Source organism: Sapajus apella, unplaced genomic scaffold (assembly GCF_009761245.1).
Source record: "Sapajus apella isolate SASKATOON/1434 unplaced genomic scaffold, GSC_monkey_1.0 scaffold14, whole genome shotgun sequence".
NCBI classification, from domain to species: domain Eukaryota; kingdom Metazoa; phylum Chordata; class Mammalia; order Primates; family Cebidae; genus Sapajus; species Sapajus apella.
This window is the reverse complement of record NW_022436954.1, coordinates 34,053,921-34,075,591: the sequence shown is the minus strand read 5'-3', so window position 1 is coordinate 34,075,591 and position 21,671 is coordinate 34,053,921. Positions and strand designations below refer to the sequence as shown.

At 36.1% G+C, this 21,671-nt stretch overlaps 1 long non-coding RNA gene across 1 annotated transcript in view; it reads left to right on the top strand.

Moving 5' to 3' along the window:
• Positions 1-19,877, top strand: part of LOC116555188 — a 58,050-nt gene extending 38,173 nt beyond the window's left edge. The window contains exon 4 of the long non-coding RNA XR_004270418.1: positions 18,020-19,877. This is a non-coding gene — a long non-coding RNA (uncharacterized LOC116555188). The remainder of the gene's footprint in view (positions 1-18,019) is intronic.
• The last annotated feature ends 1,794 nt before the right edge of the window (positions 19,878-21,671 follow it).

Below are 21,671 nucleotides of genomic sequence, written 5' to 3'. Positions count from 1 at the left end.
TCAATTCCATTCAGAGTAATTTTGCTCAATCTTCTGTTCCACAGAACACTTTTTTCTCAAAGTACTTAGTGCACAGATGTTTTTGTGGCCAAATAAATATGGAAAGTGTTCCAGATAATATTCTCCTTTTGGTGTGTTTAAAAGCATATAAGAACATTAAGTGCTCTGGGAAGACCTGCAGTAAAATGCAATAGCAACAATTCTGTTTGACTCCAAATTTGTATTTCCCAAAATCACTATACCTTAGAACACATTTGAAGTGTTAACACCTATGAAAATCTCACATGATGAATGTTTTGCAGCACATGTTATGAAGAATTGCTGTAGCTTTACTAGTCTTTAGTTTAAACTCCCATTTCAAATGATTGTTGGAAATACATAACCACTATTTTAATTAATGCTTTGGCACACCTACCTTTCAAATTCAATTATGAAAACTGTGCTAGCTTTTGTCAGGTTTGTTGAAGAAAGTTCAGATGATTGTAGATGTGCAGTTTTATTTCTGAGATCTTTATTCTGTTATATTGGTTAATGTGTCTGTTTTTGTACCAGTACCATGCTGTTTTAATTAATGTAGCCTTGTAGTATAGTTTAGAGTCAGTTAGCACAATGTGTCCTGCTTTGACTTTTTGCTTAGGATTGTCTTGGCTACCCAGGCTCTATTTTGGTCCATATGAATTTTAAAATAGTTTTTTTTCTAATTCTGTGAAGAATGTCAATGGTAGTTTAATGGAATAGCATTGAATCTATGTTACTTTGGGTGTTATGGCCATTTTCACAGTATTTTCCATTTGTTTGTGTCCTTTCATTTCCTTGAGCAGTGGTTTGTAGTTCTTTTTGAAGAGATTCTTCATTTTCCTTGTTAGTAGTATTTCTAGGTATTTTATTGTCTTTGTAGCATTTGTAAATGGACGTTTCATTCATGATTTGGCTCTCTGCTTGCCTATTGTTGACGTGAAGGAATGCTTGTGATTTTTGCACATTGATTTTGTATCCTGAGACTTTGTTGAAGTTGCTTTTCAGCTTAAGAAACTTTTGGGCTGAGATGTCATGTAATAGATAGAGGATCATGCCATCTACAAACAGAGACAGTTTGATTTCCTCTCTTCCTATTTGAATACTCTTTATTTCTTTCTCTTGCCACATTGCCCTGGCCAGAACTTCCAATACTATGTTGAATAGGAGTGGTGAGTAGGACATCCTTGTCTTGTGATAGTTTTCAAGGAGAATGGTTCCAGTTTTTGCCCATTCAGTATGATATTGGCTGTGTGTTTGTCATAAATGGCTCTTATGATTTTGAGATATTTCCCATCAATACCTAATTTATGAGAGTTTTTAACATGAAGGAATGTTGAATTTTATCAAAGGCATTTTCTGTATCTATTGAAATAATCAGGTTTTTTAAATCTTTAATTCTATGATGAATTATGTTTATTGATTTGCATATGTTGAACCAGCTTTGCATCCTGGGGACGAAACCACCTTGATTGTGGTGGATAAGCTTTTGATGTACTTCTGGATTCAGTTTGCCAGTATTTTATTGAGGATTTCTGCATCAATATTCATCAGGGAAACTGAACTCATTCCTTACACCTCTTACAAAATTTAACTCGAGATGGATTAAATACTTAAATGTAGAACCCAAAACTATAAAAACCCTGGAAGAAAATCTAGGCAATAGTATTCAAGACATAGGGATGGGCAGATGTCTTAATGAAAATGTCAAAAGCATTTGCAACAAAAGCAAAAATGGACAAATAGAATCTAATTGCAGAGCAAAATAAACTATCATCAGAGTAGATGGGTAGCCTGTGGAATGGGAGAAAATGGTTGAAATGTATCCTTCTGAAAAAGGTCTAATATCCAGCATCTATAAAGAAATTAAACTAATTTTAAAGAAAAAAAAAAGCAACCCCTCTAAAAAGCAGGCAAAGGACATGAACAAAAGCTTATCAAAAGGAGACATTTATGTGGCCAACAAGAATGTAAATAAAAGCACAGCATCACTAATCAATAGAGAAATGCAAATAAAAACCACAATGTGATACCCACACCAGTCAGAATGGCAATTATTAAAAAGTCAAGAAACAACAGATGCTGGTGAGGCTGTGCAGAAATAGGAATGCTTTTACACTGCTGGTGAGAATGTAAATTAGTTCTACCATTGTGGAAGACAGTGTGGTGTTTTCTTAAAGACCTAGAACCAGAAATATCATTTGATCCAGCAATCCCATTACTGGATATATACCCAAAGGAATATATATCATTCTGTTATAAAGATAAATGCCTGGATATGTTCATTGCAGTACTATTTATAATAGCAAAGACATTGAATCACCCAAATGCCCATCAATGATTGGCTAGATAAAGAAAATGGGGCATTTATATACCATGGAATACTATGTAGCCATAAGAAGGAATGAGACTGTGTCCTTTGCAGGGAAATGGATAGAGTTGGAAGCCATTATTTTCAGCAAACTAATGCAGGAACAGAAAACCAAACACCACATATTCTCACTTATAAGTGGGAGCTAAACGATGAGAACACACGGACACAGGTAGGGCAACAGTACACACTGGGGCCTGTCGGTGCAGGGGGCTGAGGGCGAAATATCATGATAAATAGCCAATGCATGCAGGGCTTAATACTTCAGTGATGGGTTGATAGGTACAGTACACCACCATGGCACATGTTTACCTAAGTAACAAACCTGCACGTCCTGCACGTGAATTCCAGAACGTAAAATATAATTACATTAAATTAAAAACAACAACAACAAGAAAATCATGCTAGCTAAAACCACCTCTATTTCTGTTTCAAGCTTGTCTCTCTCTATTATATGGAGTTAATGTCGTGTCAGCTTAACTTTATTCACAACCTTCACTACACCATTTCCACTTCAGAAGTTATTATAAGGAAATAATCATGTATAAGAACAATTTTTAAATGTATTAATTATAAAACAATAATTAATAAAAATTGGGAAAAACATAGTATTTAATAATAGGGAAATGGATAAATGATAATACAGTAAAGTGTCATAGAGCTATCAAAATCATATTAAGTAGTCACAAAGACTACTTAATGATGACGAAAAGCCCATGTAATATTTTAGTGACATATGTAATATACAACATTATATTGAGAGCGTCATTTCAATTTTGTAATAAATATATGGTTGTCAAACACATGCACAAACAACACACATGTATACATATATAGCAAATCTTGAAGTAAATACCTTAAAATGTTCAGGTATGTATATCTGAACAAACTAATTTTTCCTTTATATTTGTAAGTATTTTTTAATAAAACTTTACCACCCCACTTTCAGCAATGACACAAAATTAACAAGGAAATACTGGACTTGAATTACACTTTAAACAAAATGGACCTAACAAACCTATAGAATATTTCATCCAACAGCAGCAGAATATACATTCTCTTTTATTACCTACGGAACATTCTCCAGGATATATCATATGTCAGGCCAAGAAACAATTTTGATTTTAAGAAGATTTAAATCATATCTAATATGGCTTCTGATTACAATGTTATGAACTAGAAATTAATAACAGCAGAAATATTGGAAAATTCACAAATATGTGGAAATAAAGCAACATGTTCCTCAACAACCAATGAATCAAAGCAAGAACCAAAAGGCAAATTTTAAAATATCTTAAGACAGATGACAATGGAAACACAACATATCCAAATCTATGGGATGCAGCAAAAGCAGTTCTAAGAGGGAAGTTTTATCCCTGGCCTGCAAAACTGATTTAACATGTGCAAATCAATCAGTGTGATACATCACACAAACAGAATAAAAAGTAAAAACACATGATCATCTGAATTGACTCAAAAAATTATTAATATTTGACAGAGTTCAGCATTCTTTCTTGATAAAAGCTCAACAATTTAGGTATGGAATGAATATTTATAACATGATAAAGTCCTCTTAAGAAAAACTAACAGCTAACATGATAATCAACAAGGAAAAATGGAAAGCTTTTCCACTAACATCAGGTACAAGACAGGAATGCCTGCTTTCACCACTTCCATTTAACATAGTACTGGAAATACTAGAAAGAGCAATTATACAGGAAAAAGAAATAAGAGGTATGCAAATTGGAAAAGCAGAAGTAAAATCATTTTTATTTTCAGATGACATGATTCTAGGTAGAAAACCCCAAAGATTCCATAAAAAACTGTAAGAACTAATAAATGATTTTAGTAAAGTTACAGGATACAGAATCAATATAAAAAAATCAGTAGCATTTCTATACATAAAAAAAACCTTACTAAAGAAAATAATTTTTAAAATTCCATTTACAATAGCTTCAAAAAATAGCTAGGGATAAATTTAACCAAGGAGTTAAAAGATTTATACATTGAACACTATAAAACACTAATGAAATTATTTGAACACAAATAAATGGAAAGATATCTCAACATTCATGAATCAGAATGATTAATATTGTTAATATATTCATACTACCCAAAGCAATATATAGATTTAACATAATCCCTATCAAAATTTTAATGTTCTTCACAGAAACAAAAGAAAATTCTAAAATTCATATGGGACTACAAAAATTGCAAATAGCTAAATAAATACAAAAAAAGTTGGAGGCATTACAACTTGGTTTAAAATTATATTACAAAGATATAGTAATAAAAATAGCATAATACTGGTATAAAAACAGAAACAGACAAAGGGAACAGAATAGAAAGCCCAGATGTAAATTCAAACACATGTGGACAACTAATTTTCAACAAGGGCATCAAGGGGTCACAGAGGGGGCACAATAGTCTCTTTAATAAATAATGTTGGAAAAGCTGGATTTCTATATGCCAAAGAATAAAATCCAACCCTTATATCATACACAGAAATCAACTCAAAATGGATAAAAGACCTAAATAAATATAGGACTTGAAGCTCTAAAATTCCTAGAAGAGACCATAGGAGAAAAGCTCCTTGACCTTGGCCTTGATAATGATTCTTTTAAAATATCACACCAAAAGCTCAGGCTACCAAATAAATACGTAAATAAATAATGGGACTACATTAAACTAAAAATCTGCACAGCAGACACAACACTCAACAAAATGAAAAGGCAACTTTCTGAACTGGGAAATAATAATTGCAAACCACCTATCTGATGAGGGGTTAATATCCAAAATTTATAAAGAACTCTTACAACTCAATTGTAGGAAAACAAATAACCTGATTTTAAAATGGCCAAAGGACTTGAACAGACATTTCCCTAAAGAAGACATAAAGATGTCCAGCAGGTATATGAAAAGGTACTCTATAGCATTAATCATGAGGAAAATGCAGATTGAAACAATTATGAGATATCACCTCACACCTGTAAGCGTGGCTGTTATCAAAAAGATTAGGGATAAGAAATGTTAGTGAAGGTTTAGAGAAAGGGGAACTGCAGTATATTGCTGGTAGTAATGTAGATTGGTATAGCCATTGTGGAAAACTGTAGAGTTTTCCAAGGAAATTAAAAGTAAAACTATCTTATGACCCAGCAGTCTCTCTTCTGGGTATATACCCAAAGGAGATGAAATTACCACATCATAAGGATGCCTGCATGCCCATGATTATTGCAGCATTATTTACAATGCTCAAAATATGGAAATGAGTGCCTAGGATAGATGAATAGATAAAGAAAATAAAATGTTTTCTATATTTTATTTATATAGCGAGAGCTCACATTTTCTGTTATGGTGATATATAATTAAGGTGATACATATATCACTTTCCATATTAGTGGGATATATATGGAATAATGGAAGGTTATTCAGCCTTAAAAAAGGAGATTCTGACATTTGCCACAGTATGGCCGGATGTGGAAGACATTGCACTAAGTGAAATAAACCAAACTCAGAAAAATATTGCATGATTTTACTCATATGTAAAATATATTAAAAAGAGAGCTTAGAAGCACAGATACAGAGAAAGAACCATTGGTACCAGGGGTGGAGGTCAGGGGAGAAGAAAAAGGGAGATTTAGGTTAAAGAATATACAATAGCAGATACATAGAATGAACACGTCTTGAGAGTTAACGTACAACATGAGGACTAAAGTTAAACATTGTATTGCGTTAGAGATCTTATTAAATGAGTAAATTTTAACTGCTCTTGTCACATATACAATAGTAGCTATGTGAAATGTTAGATATGTTGATAGGCTTCACTATAGTAACCATTATACTATCTATAAGTATCTATGTATCTATATGCATAAAATATAATATATCCCCTAATATCATTTGTAAACTTCAATGCACAACACAATTAAAAGCTTTTTTTTGTAACAAGTATGCTTTCCTTTTAAGACAAAAAATACTACTAAGTAAGTGGGTTTCCATCTTTGTCTCAAACTGGAATAGGATACTTATTTGTATATGGGCTCAATTAGCCATCATATCTATTTCATCAGAACAGTTATTTCGTAGTTTTTCTTCTTTTGCTTCCTAATTACCATTCTTTCTCATTTAATTTTTGCCTCCCTGAAAGTGATAGCAGTCTTTCCCCAAAGTTGTTTAAAATTCCTTTTTACAAACTAAGCTTTTAGACTAAGATGTTTTATAAACTGATTTTGGAAAGACACATTTCCACTTAAAAAAAAGATTTATATTCATTTCCTGCAGGACATAATTTTTATGGGTAAAACAAAATAATGTATATGCAAATCTACACAGTGGTTTCTCCACATAGAAAACACTCTTAATGAAGTAAAAGGATGAAATGGGTCTTATATTCTAATACTCATGATTTCCGAATTGCTGAGCATTTGTACGGCCCCTTTTCTCCTGACTATAGAAGTGGTCATTTTATGAAAGAGAAAGAGTTGGTCAGATGGATTTGAAGGAATAGGAGGCAATGTTTCTGAGCCGACACACCCAATGGCACTATTGGCATTATTGTTTCAATAATGCAGCACCTATGGCAATATTGTTTCAAAGTTTAATGCATTTTCTCACAGGATCTATGTAAGTTTCATCTATTTGATGCCATGTTTTTCAAATGGTTCTACAGTTTCAATTTTTTGTTCAATCATTTACTTTTTGTTTATGAGAACTTCACAGAACTATCTGGTGAAGAAAATTGGAAACTAGACAAATCTTTTGAAAATAAAAATTATCTAATGCAGTTTTGTTGATATCATCATAGATACTTAGACATTTAATCGAAGGATGCCATCAAAATTTCCAAGATTATAAGCCACAGAAAGCTCATTTTCCTGCTTGCAAAGACTACTGTTGTAGTAGATTCTTCATCTGAAAAACATAATGACAAGAAAATACATTATGTTGTGAAAGCTATTTGAAGCTTACATTGCTGTAGGATTAACTGTAGAAGATTCCTTAAGATTCAGAAAATCAAGAAAATCCAAGAGGAACTTAAATGCTTGAATCTTTATCTCTGCTATTGTGGATCATGTCACTGGGCACTCCAGAAAATGAATATGTTGTGAAGTGGATGAAGTATATGATTAAATCCCAGAGTAGGGTGAATATGACATAATAATACTTGACAAGCTCTTGAAGACTTTAAATAGTGAGCAAGGAAGAAATGGTTTTCTGTAGTATACAGAGTTAGAACTTGCAGTGCCAAAATGGAATTGGTGAATGGAAACATCTGAATGACTTTCTAGAAATATTTTCTAATGGAGTCATAGTTAGGACAGTAGAATTGGTTATTTAGGCAGAAGTAGCTGGAGCAGATGTTTTTGAAGGAAATAAAAGAAAAGGTATCTGAGAACAGACTGCAGGGAATATACCTATGAATCTAGCTATTATTAGCTATTTTCTTAGTTCCAACATTAGAAATGGAAATGTTACATTTGCTCAGTGCTTTTCAATGAAGAATATGTATACACATTATCTTATTCAATCCTCAGGTGAGAAAATAGTTTCAGAGAGGTTAAAAATGACTTGTTCAAAGTGGCCCAACTAGTGAATGCATAGCTAGGTCTCCAACCCACACTCTCATTCAACCTTCAGTACTCTTTCTACTACAGTACAGAGCCTTGGGAATGGCAAGGGTCACTCACAACAAATAGAAGCTATAGCTGATACTGGAAGAGTTGATCTGATGAAGTCTATATCAATTCCTTGAGTTGATATAGACTTAGGTGTATGAAAAGGACAATAGCATCTCCTTCTAAACTTCTAGGCAGCTGTAATAGCCAGGATTCTTGGTGATTGAAAACAGAATCCATGTTAGGTAGCTTAGGCAGAAAGGGCTTTTATTATTGGGTACAAGGTAGCTCACAGAATTTATAGGAGGGAAAAAGAACTAAGCAGTCTTATTTCTAACGTTTGTGGGGGCCTGGGATAAAAGTACAAGTGGAAACCCACATAACATATGTCTAAATACTTAAAAGTTAAATGTAATCTTCAAATCGTTAAATAAAATACTATTCTCCTTTAAGAAATGTACTTCTGAAATGACCTGGAAAGTCAAGACTGACTTTACAATAGACTTCTCTGGGTTTCTCACCAAAGCATAGTGCCTTGGGGAAAGCATAGCCTCAGCTCCCAACTGAGGTTCCCAGCCCTTCTCTGCCCACCTCTGGCTCATTCTGTCCTGTAAGCCCCTTGTGTGCATGTATGTGAACACTACAGCCCACATGTCCAAGATCTATCATACCCTTGGCAACAAGTTGCCCTGTGGTCACTGTCAGACCCAAAGATGCCAACACTGGTGGACTGGGACATCTCAAAAGAATGGTCTCAGGAAAGAGATTCATACAGACCCTGGAAGCAAGCTTAGGGCCATTTGGGTGAAGAATATGGGTCCATATTTCCCAGGGCATCATCTGGGGCTAGAGCTCTAACTAAGTGTGTCTCCTTAGTCTCATATACTCCTCACTCCATGTAAAAGGTAAAGTCAGTGAGGAACCCCTACCATGTTGGGTTCAGAACTGGAGCCCCTCTTGCCTATATCTAAGAGTAAAACCAATATAGGTGAATTGCCTCATTCAGAAGTAAAGCAGTCCAATGAATTGCCCAGTCACCATAAGGAACTTGTTAAAAATAAATCTGGCTGCCACAGATATTTTGCTCTTTTGTAACTTTGATACCAGGGACTGGACTATAGAACTTTGCCACCAGCTGCTTCAGGAGAAACAAACTCCTCCAGCCCTGTGTTTGCCAGGAGTTCCAATATCTTCCTGCAAGGCCATTGTCTTTTGGTGGAACCTGAAACAGGGTGGAAAGTTAGCTGCAAATGCAGTTTGGTCTTTACAGCTTTTATTACTTAGGAAGACACATTAGATGTAGATGGAAATGTGTGACCACAGGAAACCCAAACCTCTGTAACATCTTTGGAAATAATCATTTATTGAGATAAAAAGAGAAACAACTTAGATACTATTGCTTTACTTCCCCCACCCATGCCATCTGTAATAAAACCACCACTATGAGTTTATTAATCACAGCTATTTGGAGCCCTCTGTTGTAAAGGATTCTGAGACTATGTCTGGACTCAGTGAGAAAAAAAACACTTTTCTTGACTTTTAATACCTTCCATGGTTATGAGAGAGAACAAGGGTGTTGCACATGCCATCTTTGGAGGGAGGACTATGTCTTAGACATACGTAAAAGGCATACAAAGCATTCTGTTCAGCAGAATTCTTATCTCAAGTTTTCTCTGATGTTGGTGACACTGATTTTTCCCTTGTTAGTATTTGCAGAATTATGCAAAATAAAATATCACTTACGGTAGTCTTTGCTCCATATTCTAGGTTCCCATCTATTGTCTTTGTCTTCTAGTTTCAAGAGTTCAGTAATATTGGATGGCAATTATTTGATTTCTTGAGAAGCTGCTTCAAAGGATTCAAAGATAAATTGAATCACAAACAGTTCAGATTGTTAGATTAGAAGAATGTCTTCTTAAGCGGTCTGCTGAAACTGATTTAAAGTTGGTCAGCATACATGCTAACGTATGTTACATATGATTGGCAGCAGGTGGTAGCATAGATAACTCTGGATTTTATATTTGAGGTTGGAGTGGCTGTGTGTAATTTTTCTTGAAGAGGGTGGCAGATTTACCTACCTAATTTTGTTAAACTTAGGCTAGTATTAGCGTAATGCCTTTGTGTTTCCTGCATGTGGCTCCCTGGCCATTGAGGGGCAGGTGGCTTAGGATTAAAATTGGAACATGACCAGTGTACAGTCAAATGTCAACTCTCTATCTGGAACATTAAGGAAATGAGTTGTTCTGGTTACAAAGTTCATATGTATAAAAATAGGCTCATCTAAACTATTTTTGGTGAACATCTTTGAAAAAATATATATATACTTCCCTGCTTTATTAAATAGAACATTCTAATTTGATCTTGTCTTGATGACTCAATCATAAATTATTCTAACGGGCTTTAATAGAGCCTATTGAGTGCAGGGCTCTGTGTTTGAACCTGTGGGGGATCCGGTTTGGAGTTCTGGTATCAACTTTTCAGAGTTTTTCTGTCCTCTTCATCAACTCTCAAGCTGCCAGCTGTCAGTCTTTGATACTGCCAGCTGTCACTCTTTGATACTGCCAGTGTGTGTCTCTCTGATGACCTGCTGCCTCTGGGATTCCTTGAACTGGGAAACCAGACAATCACGCTCGTTAAACTTGTGCCTAAAATACAAGCAAATTGACTCCAACTGTTACCTCCAAGAGCGTTCCTGTGAGAAAAGTGCACGAGCTTTATTATAGCACCTTTGCCTGATCAGTGGCCCATTTTACTTTCTTTCTTTATGTCTCAGTAAAATGGGATTGCTGGATTACTTAGTTTCATGCAGGTGAAGTGGTTCTTTTCAGTGGGTCTATTTTGAAGATGGATGATAGAATATTGACTAGAGGTGGATGCCATAGTTATATGGGGCTAATGAAAAACCTAACCAGAGGCAGAGCAAGATGGCTGAATTGTCGTCTTTGCAGGAACACCAAATTTAACAACTGTCTATACAAAATAGCACCTTCATAAGCACGAAAAATTAGGTGAGCAATCATAGTACTTGGTTTTCGTTTTATATTGCTGAAAGAGGCATTTGAAAAGGGTAGAAAAGACAGTCTTGAATTGTCAACACCACCCCTCCCCCATCGTTTTGCAGTGGCTACATGGTGCAGAGAGAGAATCTGTGACAATTAGGGCAGGGAAAGTGCAATAAATATGGAACTTTGCATTGGAACTCAGTGCTGCAGATCTGAGCCAAGACTATGGAAAGAACACTCAGACCAGCCCTAGCCAGAGGGAAATCACCCATCCCAGTGGTCAGAACTTAAGTTTCAGCAAGCCTTGCCACTATGGGCTAAACTGCTTTGGGGTTCTAAATAAACTTGAAAGGCATTTTAGGCCAAAAGGCCTGCAACTCCTAGGCAAATTCTAATGCTGTGCTTTGCTTGGAGTCAATGGACTTGGGGGGCATATGACCTAGTGAGACACCAGCCAAGGCAGCTAAAGGATTGCTTGTATCACACCTCCCTGAACCCAAGGCAGTATAGCTCACAGCTTCAAAAGATACCCCTTCCTTCCATGTGACAAGAAGAGAGGGAAGAGTAAAGAGGATCTTGTCTTACAACTTGGATACCCACTCAGTCACGGTAGGACAGGGGACCAGGCAGAGTCATGAGGCCCCCTTTCCAGGCTCGTGGTCTAGGACAACATTTCTAGATATACCCTGGGCCAGAAGGGAATCTGCTGCCATGAAGGGAAGAACCTAGTTCTGGCAGGATTCATCACTTGTTGACTAAAGAGCCCTTGGGCCCTGAATAATCAGCAGTGGTTACTAGGGAGTACATACCATGGGCCTTGGGTGAGACTGAGATGTGTTGGCTTCAGGTGTGACTTAGCATAGTCATAGCTATGATGGCTACAAGAAGAGATGCTTCTGCTTGACAGAAGAAGAGAGGAGACTAAGGAAGACTTTGTGTTGCAGCTTAGCTACCAGCTTGGTCATAGTTGGGTAGAGTACCAAGTGGGCTCTTCGGGTTACCAATTCCAGGCCTTGGCTCTTGGATGACATTTCTGGACATAGCCTGGGCCAGAGGAGAGACCACTGCCCTGAAGGGTAGGACACAAGACTGGCTGGCTTTAGCACCTGCTGATTGTAAGAGCCCTAGAGTCTTGAGTGAACATAGGTAGTAGCCAGGTAGTGATTACACCAAGCTTTGGCAAGACCCAGTGCTATACCAGCTTCAGGTCTGACAATGGTGGTGACCACAGGAGTACCTGTGTCATCTCTCCCCCAGCTCCATGCAGTTCAGCAAGGCGGTGGGTTTGCGGGGAAGGGGGGTGGAGAGAGAGAGAGAGAGAAAGAGAGAGAGGGACTGCTGTTTGAGAAAAATTAAGAAAAGAGACAGGAGTCTTTGCTTGGTAATCTATAAAATTCTTCCAGATTTTGTCCAAGACCACCAAGGATGTTCCTCTACAAGTCTGCAAGAACCACAGTGCTACTGAGTTTAGGGTGCCCCATAATGCAGATATGGCTGCAGTGACCAAAAGCATAGATCACAACACCCAAATCCAGACTGTGAAGAGTACCATAAATATATAACTCTTCAATGCCCAGACACCAACAAACATCCACAAGCATCAAGATCAACCGGGAAAACATGACCTCACCAAACAAACTATTAAGGTGTGAGAGGCCAATCCTGGAGAGACAGAGATATGTGAACTTTCAGACAGATAATTCAAAATAGTTATATTGAGGAAACTCAAAGAAACCCCACAGAGAAGGAATTCAGAATATTACCAGATAACTTTAACAAAAAAATTGAAATAATTCAAAGGAATCAAGCAAAAATTCTGGAATTTGAAAATGCAATTGACATACTGAAGAATGCATCAAAGTCTCTTAATGGCAGAATTGATCAAACGGAGGAGAGAATTAGTGAGCATGAAGAAAGGCTCTTTGAAAATATACAGTGAGAGGAGACAAGGAAAAAAGAATAAAAGAGAATGAAGGCCATCTACAAGATCTAGAAAATATAGCCTAAAAGGGGCAAATCTAAGAGTTATTGGCCTTAAAGAGGAGGTAGAGAAAGAGACAAAGGTAGAAAGTTTATTTAAAGAGATAAAAACAAAGAACATTCCAGACCTAGAGACAAATATTAATATTCTAATACCAGAAAGTTATAGAACACCAAAAGCGTATAACAATTTAAAATATATATGCACCCAACACTGGAACACCCAGATATATAAAACAAATACCATTAGAGCTAAAGAGAGAGATATATCCCCAATACAGTAATACCTAGACACTTTATCACCCTACTTTCAGCATTGGACAGATCTTCCAGACAGAAAATCAACAAAGAAACATTGGATTTAATATACACTATAGACCAAATTATGTAATAGAACATTTTATCCAATGACTGCAGAATACACATTCTTTTCATTAGCACATGGATCGTTCTCAAGGATGGACCATATGTTACTCCACAAAACAAGTCTTAAAACATTTAAAAATATTGAAATAATATCAAGTATCTTCTCTGACCACAATGGAATAAAACTAGAAATCAATAATGAAGAATTTTGGTCACTATACAAATACATGGACATTAAATGATATGTTCCTGAATAACCAGTAGGTCAATGAAGAGATTAATAAGAAAATTAAAAACTTTTTCAAAACAAATCATTATGGAAACAAAACATACCAAAACCTGTGGGATACAGCAAAAGTAGGACTAACAGTTTATAATTGCGTACATCAAAAAAGAAGAAAAACTTCAACTAAATAACCCAGATATGCATCCTAAAGAACTAGAAAAGCAAGAGCAAACTAAATCTAAAGTTAGTAGAAGAAATAACAACGATCAGAGCAGAAATAAGTGAAATTGAAATGAAGAAAACAATAGAAAAAATAAAACTAAAAGTTGTTTTTTTTTGAAAAAGATAAAATGGACACTCTTTTAGCCAGATTAGCTAAGAAAACAAAAAGAAGACCCCAAAAAAATCAGGGATGCAAAAGGAGACATTCAGCCTATACTGCAGAAATTCAAATTAGTAGTCAAATTAGAGACTACTTGAGTAATTACATGTGAATAAATTGGAAAACCAGAAGAAATGAATAAATTCCTGGAGACACACAGCCTACCAAGATTGAACCATGAAGAAATACAACACCAGAACAGAGCAATAGCAAGTAATAAGATCAAGACCATAATAGAAAAATCTCCCAACAAAAAAAAGCCTAGGTCTCGATAGCTTCACTGCTGAATTTTACCAAACATTTAAAGAAGAACTAATATCAATCCTACTCAAACTATTATGAAAAATAGAGGTGGAAGCAATATTTCCAAACTCATTCTATGCGGCCAGTATTACCCAGCTACCAAAACCAAAGACACATCAAAAAAAAAAAAAAAAAAAGTGCAGGTCAATATCTCTGATGAATATTAATGAAAAAATCGTCAACAAAATACAAGCAAACTGAATTCAACAACACATCAAAAAGATCATTCATTATGACCAAGTGGGATTTATCTTAGGGATGCAAAGATCATTCAACATATGCAAATGTATCAATGTCATATGGCATATCAACAGAATGGAGGACAAAAACCGTATAATCATTTCAATTGATGCTGAAAACGCATTTGAAAAAATTCAACATCCCTGCATGATAAAACCCCTAAAAAAAGGTATAGTCATAATAGAAACCATATATAACACACCCAAAACTAGTATCATAACAAATGGGAAAAAACAGAAACTCCCCTAAGATCTTGACTATAACAAGGATGCCCGCTTTTACTACTATTATTCAATGTAGTACTGGAAACACTAGCTAGAACAATCAGACAAGAGAAAAAATAAAGGGCATACAAATTGGAAGGGAAGAAATTCAGTTATCCTTGTTTGTAGATGATATGATCTTATATTTTGAATACCCTATAGATGCAACCAAAAAACTACTATTACTAATAAACACATTCAGTAAAGTTGCAGGATACAAAATCAACATACAAATATCAGTAGCATTTTTTATATGCCAACAGCAAATAATCTGAAAAAGAAATCAAGAAAGTAATTTCATTTACAATAGTATATATATAAAATTAAAACTTAGTTATTTCTTGTATGAGATTATCAACTCATGCCAGTTAGAATGGCAATCATGAAAAAATCTGGAGACAACACTCTTACACAGTTGGTGGGAGTGTAAATTAGTTCAACCATTGTGGAAGACAGTGTGGTGATTTCTCAAGGACCTAGAAATAGAAATTTCATTTGACCCAGCAATCCCATTACTGGGTATATACCCAAAGAATGATAAATCATTCTACTATAAAGACACATGCACACATATGTTCATTGCAGCATTGTTTACAATAGCAAAGACCTGGAACCAACCCAAATGCTCAACGATGGTAGACTGGACAAGGAAAATGTGGCACATATACACCATGGAATACTATGGAGCCATAAAAAACGATGAGTTTGTGTCCTTTGCAGGGACATGAATGAATCTGGAAACCATCATTCTTAGCAAACTGACACAAGAACAGAAAGCCAAACACTGTATGTTCTCACTCATAGGTGGGTGTTGAACAACGAGAACACGTGGACTCAGGCAGAAGAACATCACACACTGGGTGCAGTTGTGGGGGTAGGGGAGAGACAGCAGGGGGTGGGGAGGGAGGAGAGGGTGGGGAGGGAGGGGAGGGAAGGGAGGGATAAGATGGGGAGAAATGCCAGATATAGTATGCACCTAAAGTAAAATAAATAAATTTAAATAGGAATTCATTTAACAAAAGAAATGAAATATTTCTACAATGAAAACTGTAAAACATTGATAAAAGAAATGGAAGAGGATACAAAAAATGGAAGCTATTACATGTTCATGGATTCGAAGAATCAATATTGTTAAAATGTCAATACCATCCAAAGCAATATATAGATTCAATGCAATCTCTATCAAAAAACCAATGACATTCTTCACAGAAATAGAAAAATGAATTCTAGAATTTATGTGGAAGTACAAAAGACCCAGATATCCAAAACCAATGACATTCTTCACAGAAATAGACAAATGAATTCTAAAATTTATGTGGAACTACCAAAGACCCAAATATCCAAAACCATCCTAAGCAAAAAGAACAAAACTGAAGGAGTTATGTTCCATCACTTCAAATTACGCTACAGAGCTATATTATGAAAAACAGCATGTTACTGGTATAAACACAAATGCATCGACCAATGAAAGGAACAGAATAGAGAGAACTCAGAGAGAAATCTGTACATACATCTACAGTAAACTCATTTTCCACAAAGGTGCCAAGAACATACATGGGGAAAAGGATAGTCTGTTCAATACATGATGCTGTGAAAACAGGATATTTATATGCAGAAGAATCAAACCTCTATTCCTTGCCATATGCAAAATAAAATCAAAATGGATTAAAAACTTAAATCTAAGACCACAAATTGTGAAACTGCTGATAGAAAACATTGGAGAAACTCTTTGGGACATTGGACTAGGCAAAGATTTCTTGAGTAATGCTCCGCAAGCACAAGCAGGCAACCAAAGCAAAAATGGACAAATGGGATTATATCAAGCTAAAACATTTCTTCATAGCAAAGGAAACAATCAACAAAGTGAAGAAAACAGCCCGTAGAATGGGAGAAAATATTTGCAACTACCCATCTGACAATGGGTTAATAAATGACGCATATAAGGAGCTCAAACAAACTCTATAAGAAAAAAAAACTCAGTAATTCAATGTTTAAAATAGGCAGAACATATGAATACACATTTCTGAAAAGAAGACATACAAATGGCAAACAGGTATATAAAAATGTTCAACATCACGTATTATCTGAGAAATGCAAATAAAAATGATACTGACATCTCAATTCATCTTAGTTAAAAAAAACTTTTATCCAAAAAACAGCCAATAACACATGCTTTCAAGAATGTAGAGGAAAGAGAACCCTCATACACTGTTGATGAAATGTAAATTAGTACAACCACTATGAAGAACAGTTTGGAGGGTCCTCAAAAACCAGAGCTATCATTGGATCCATCAACCCAATGCTAGGTAGATGCCCCCCTGCAAAAAAGAAAATCAATATATTCAATGAAGAGATACATGAACTCCCATGTTTATTGCAGCACTACTCACAATAGCCAAGATTTGGAAGCAACTATCAACAGATGAATGAATAAAAAATTATAGTACGTTTCCACAATGGAGTACTATTCAACCATAGAAAATAATGAGATCCTGTCATTTGCCACAATATGGTTGGAACTGGAGGTCATTATGTTAAGTGAAATAATCCAAGAACAGAAAGACAAACTTCACATGTTCTCACCTATTTTGGGGAGCTAAGAATTAAAACAATTGAACCCATAGATAGAGAGTAGAGGGTGGTTGCCAAAGGCTGGGAAAGGTAGCAGGGGAATGGGGGTTAGTGGGGATAGTTAAAAGGGCCGAAAAAAAGTTAGAAAGAATAAGTAAGATCTAGTATTTGATAGCACAACAGAATGACTATAGTCAATAATAATTTAACTGCACATTTTAATATAACAAAAAGTATAATTGAATTGTTTGTAACATAAAAGATAGATGCGTGAGGTGATGTGTACCTCATTTACCTTGATGTGACTATTACACATTGCATGCTTGTATCAAAACGTACCATATGCTCCATAAACATATACACCTACTATGTACTCATGAAATTAAAAAAAAAAAACAACCCAAACAAGAAAGCAAAACCTAATCACAATGCTTTGCATTTTTAGAGCCCTTTATACTGTTCAATATGTTCTCCCTACTGACATCTGCATCTGTCGTTTGGTATGATGTTAATATTGGGTCATTTTTATAGACGTAATGACTTAAAAATTTTCTTAAACTAGTCTTGCTAATAAGTAAAAATGTCTCAACTTGATCTTACAGGAAAGTGTCTTGATCTTACAGAAAAACTGTCTAGCGTGTTGCTTGTTTTCTTTTTTCTGAAAATTTGCCCTTTCTGTTCCTAGGCTGCACATGTTCTTGTGGAAAAGATCTAAAATCACCACCTTTTGCTTTGTCTGCTGGTGCTTAAGGTGAGTCACTATTACAGGCCCCTTTCTCCCACTGAGTTTTCTGCATGGAGGATAACCTGAGGTAAAAGGGTAGAGAAGGCACGTACATAAAAAAAGACATAGACAGGTAGGAGGGAAGCAAAGAAGGGCACAGATTCAATGCAACAATTAGAGTTGTCTACACATAATCCCTTCTGAAAAGCATTAGCATAGGCTCTTCAAAGCTGTTTGGTTCTTGTCCGTTACAGAACTTTTATATTCTATGAACACCTGGATTGTTAGAACATGTGTGATGGTGAGGATGGTGACCCCTGCCAACCTGTGCTTTAAATGGGCTTGTTTAGTGTTGGGAGAAAACCATTAGGCCACATGCAGAAGAGATGTGCCCACTTTCAGTTTTTCCCACGACAGATGTGGAAGGTATGATTTATCACATAAGGCCAAAACTTTGTGCATGGTTGGTATGACATCAGACATTCCAGACCTTCTCTATGCTCCTTTTTCTCTGCATTGAGCTACAACCTGTAGTACCACTATAGGGATGTGGGAAACGCAGAAAACATATGTTTACAGTTACTGTAATAGCAGTGATTGGTTGTCGATGACTTGTTGGAACTATAGCAAGTTTCTTGCTGGGATGGGAGCATAAGAGTCCATATAGAGCATGGAAATAACCCACTTTTAAGTGAAAAACATTCATTGTTTTTAATAAGATCATTTTCCTGCTGGTAGACTTGGCCTCTCTGGTGATATCTTCTGGGCTCTAGTTCCTATCAGAATACTGAGAGACAGATGGGCTGTAGGAACAATCAAACCTACTTAAATCTGCTTTATAAAGTAGTAAGAGCAAGAATTGATTTTCTGTCCATCAATCCATCCCTCCATCTATTCACCCATTCTTTTATTTATTATTTTCACACAGAAGTCAAAGTAATTTTTCCAAAATACGCATCTGATCCTGTTACTGTCCTCTTTAAATCCTTTCCTAGTTTTTCCCTCAAGGTGAAGTCCAGACTCCTAAATGTCACCTCCTTGGCCCTGCATAATCAGAATCAGGCCTCTGTCCACTTCTCTAGTGACATCTCTTGTTTGATTTCTCTCATCCTTTTATATAGTCTACACTCCTGTCATGCAGAGTATCTTTCACTAGCTTGAAAGAATTATGCTTCTTTCTGCCTTTGGAGCTTTGAGCAAGTTGTCTTTCCCCTTCCTCTCCATCCTTTGACCTCTAATCATTCATCACTTCACCTAAGAGGCCTCACCTTCAGGGAGTATTCAGTTCCTGTGCTAAGTGCTCTCATAGCACCCTCTAGCCTCCCATCACAGCGCTGTAGTACGTATTTCTACCTTTAATGCATCTCTATGTGCCTTATACTTTAAGCTCCTTAAAGGCATAGATAGTACCTATATATATTTTTTGTTGTTGAGACATTAATAGCTAGCACAGAGTCTGCCACATAAGACTTCAGCAGATATTTGTTGTGTAAAATTGTATGACTAACACTGGCAATATATCTTAAAGATTGGCTTTTGTTGAGTAGCTATTTGAATCTGTGTTCCAGCTTCACTATCTGCTCAATGCATGACTTTGGGCAATTTATTTATTTTTTTAAATTTTAAATTCAGGGGTGCATGTGCAGGATGTGCAGCTTTGTTACATAGGTAAATGTGTGCCATGGTGATTTGCTGCACAGATCATCCCATCACCTAGGTATTCAGCCCAGTATTAGCTATTCTTCCGGATGTTCTCCCTCCTCCCCACCCACCCTCTGACAGGCCCCAGTGTGTGTTGTTCCCCCTAACATTTCCATGTGTTCTCATAGTTCAGCTCCCACTTATAAGTGAGAACATGAGGTATTTGGTTTTCTGTCCCTGTGTTAGTTTGCTGAGGATAATCCCTGCAAAGGACATGATCTCGTCCTTTCTTATGGTTGCATAGTATTCCATGGTATATATGTACCACATTTTCTTTATCCAGTCTATCATTGATGCGTGTTTAGTTTGATTCCATGTCTTTGCTATTGTGAATAGTGCTGCATGTATCTTTATAATAGAATGATTTATATTCCTTTCAGTCTATATCCAGTAATGTGATTGCTGGGTTGAATGGTATTTCTGCTTCTGTCTTTGAGGAATCGCCACACTGTCTTCCACAATGGTTGAACTAATTTATATTTCTATTGACAGTATAAAAGCATTCTTTTTTCTCCATAACTTTGCCAGCATCTGTTTTCTTGACTTTTTAGTAATAGCCATTCTAACTGGCATAAGATGGTATCTCATTGTGGTTTTGATTTGCATTTTTCTAATGATCAATATTGAGCTTTTATTCATATGGTGATTGGCCGCATGTATGTCCTCTTTTGAGAGGTGTCTGTTCAAGTCCTTTCCCCACTTTTTAATGGCATTATTTATTTATTTTTCTTGTAAATGTGTTTAAGTTCCTTGTAGATGCTGGATATTGGACCTGTGTCAGATGGATAGATTGCAAACAATTTTTTTCCATTCTGTTCACTCTGACGATACTTTTTTTTCCCCTTTTTTGCTGAGCAGAAGCTCTTTAATTAGATCCCATTTGTCAGTTTTTGCATTTGTTGCAATTGCTTTTGACATTTTCGTCATGAAGCCTTTGACCATGCCTATGTCCTGGATGGTATTGCCTAGATTTTCTTCCAGGGCTTTTATAGTTTTCAGTTTTACATTTAAGTCTTTAATCCATCTTGGGTTGACTTTTGTATATGGTATAAGGAAGTAGTCCAATTTCAGTTTTCTTCATGTAGCCAGCCAGTTCTTCCAGCACCAGTTATTTAATAGGGAATTATTTTCCCATTCTTTGCTCTGTCAGGTTGTCAAAGATCAGATGGTTATAGGTGTGTGGTGTTATTTCTGGATTCTCTGTTCTGTTCCATTGGTCTATGTGTCTGTTCTTGAACCAGTACCATGCTATTCTGGTTACTGTAGCCTTGTAGTTTGAAATCAGGTAGTGTGATGCCTCCAGCTTTGTTCTTTTTGCTTAGGATTGTCTTGACTATCTGGGCTCTTTTTTGGTTCCATAAGAATTTTTAAATAGTTTTTTTTCTAATTCTCTGAAGAATTTCAATGGCAGTTTAATGGGAACAGCATTGAATCTATAAATTACTTTGGGCAGTATGAGCATTGTCACAATATTGATTCTTCTTATCCATGAGCATGGAATGTTTTTCCATTTGTTTCTATCCTCTCTGATTTCTTTGAGCAGTGGTTTGTAGTTCTTCTTGAGAGGTACTTCCCTTCCCTTGTTAGCTGTATTTCTAGGTATTTTATTCTTTTTGTGGCAATTGTGACTGTGAGTTCATTCATGATTTGGCTTTCAGTTTGCATATAGGAATGCTAGTGGCTTTTGCACACTGATTTTCTTTTCTTTTTTTTTTAGATTTTTTTTTATTGTACTTTACTGTACTTTATGTGCAGATCATGCAGGATTGTTGCATAGGTATACACATGGCAATGTGGTTTGCTGCCTCCACCCCCCGTTCACCTATATCTGGCATTTTTCCCCATGTTATCCCTCCCCAACATCCCCACCCCACGCTATCCCTCCCTTAGCCCCCACCTACAGACCTCAGTG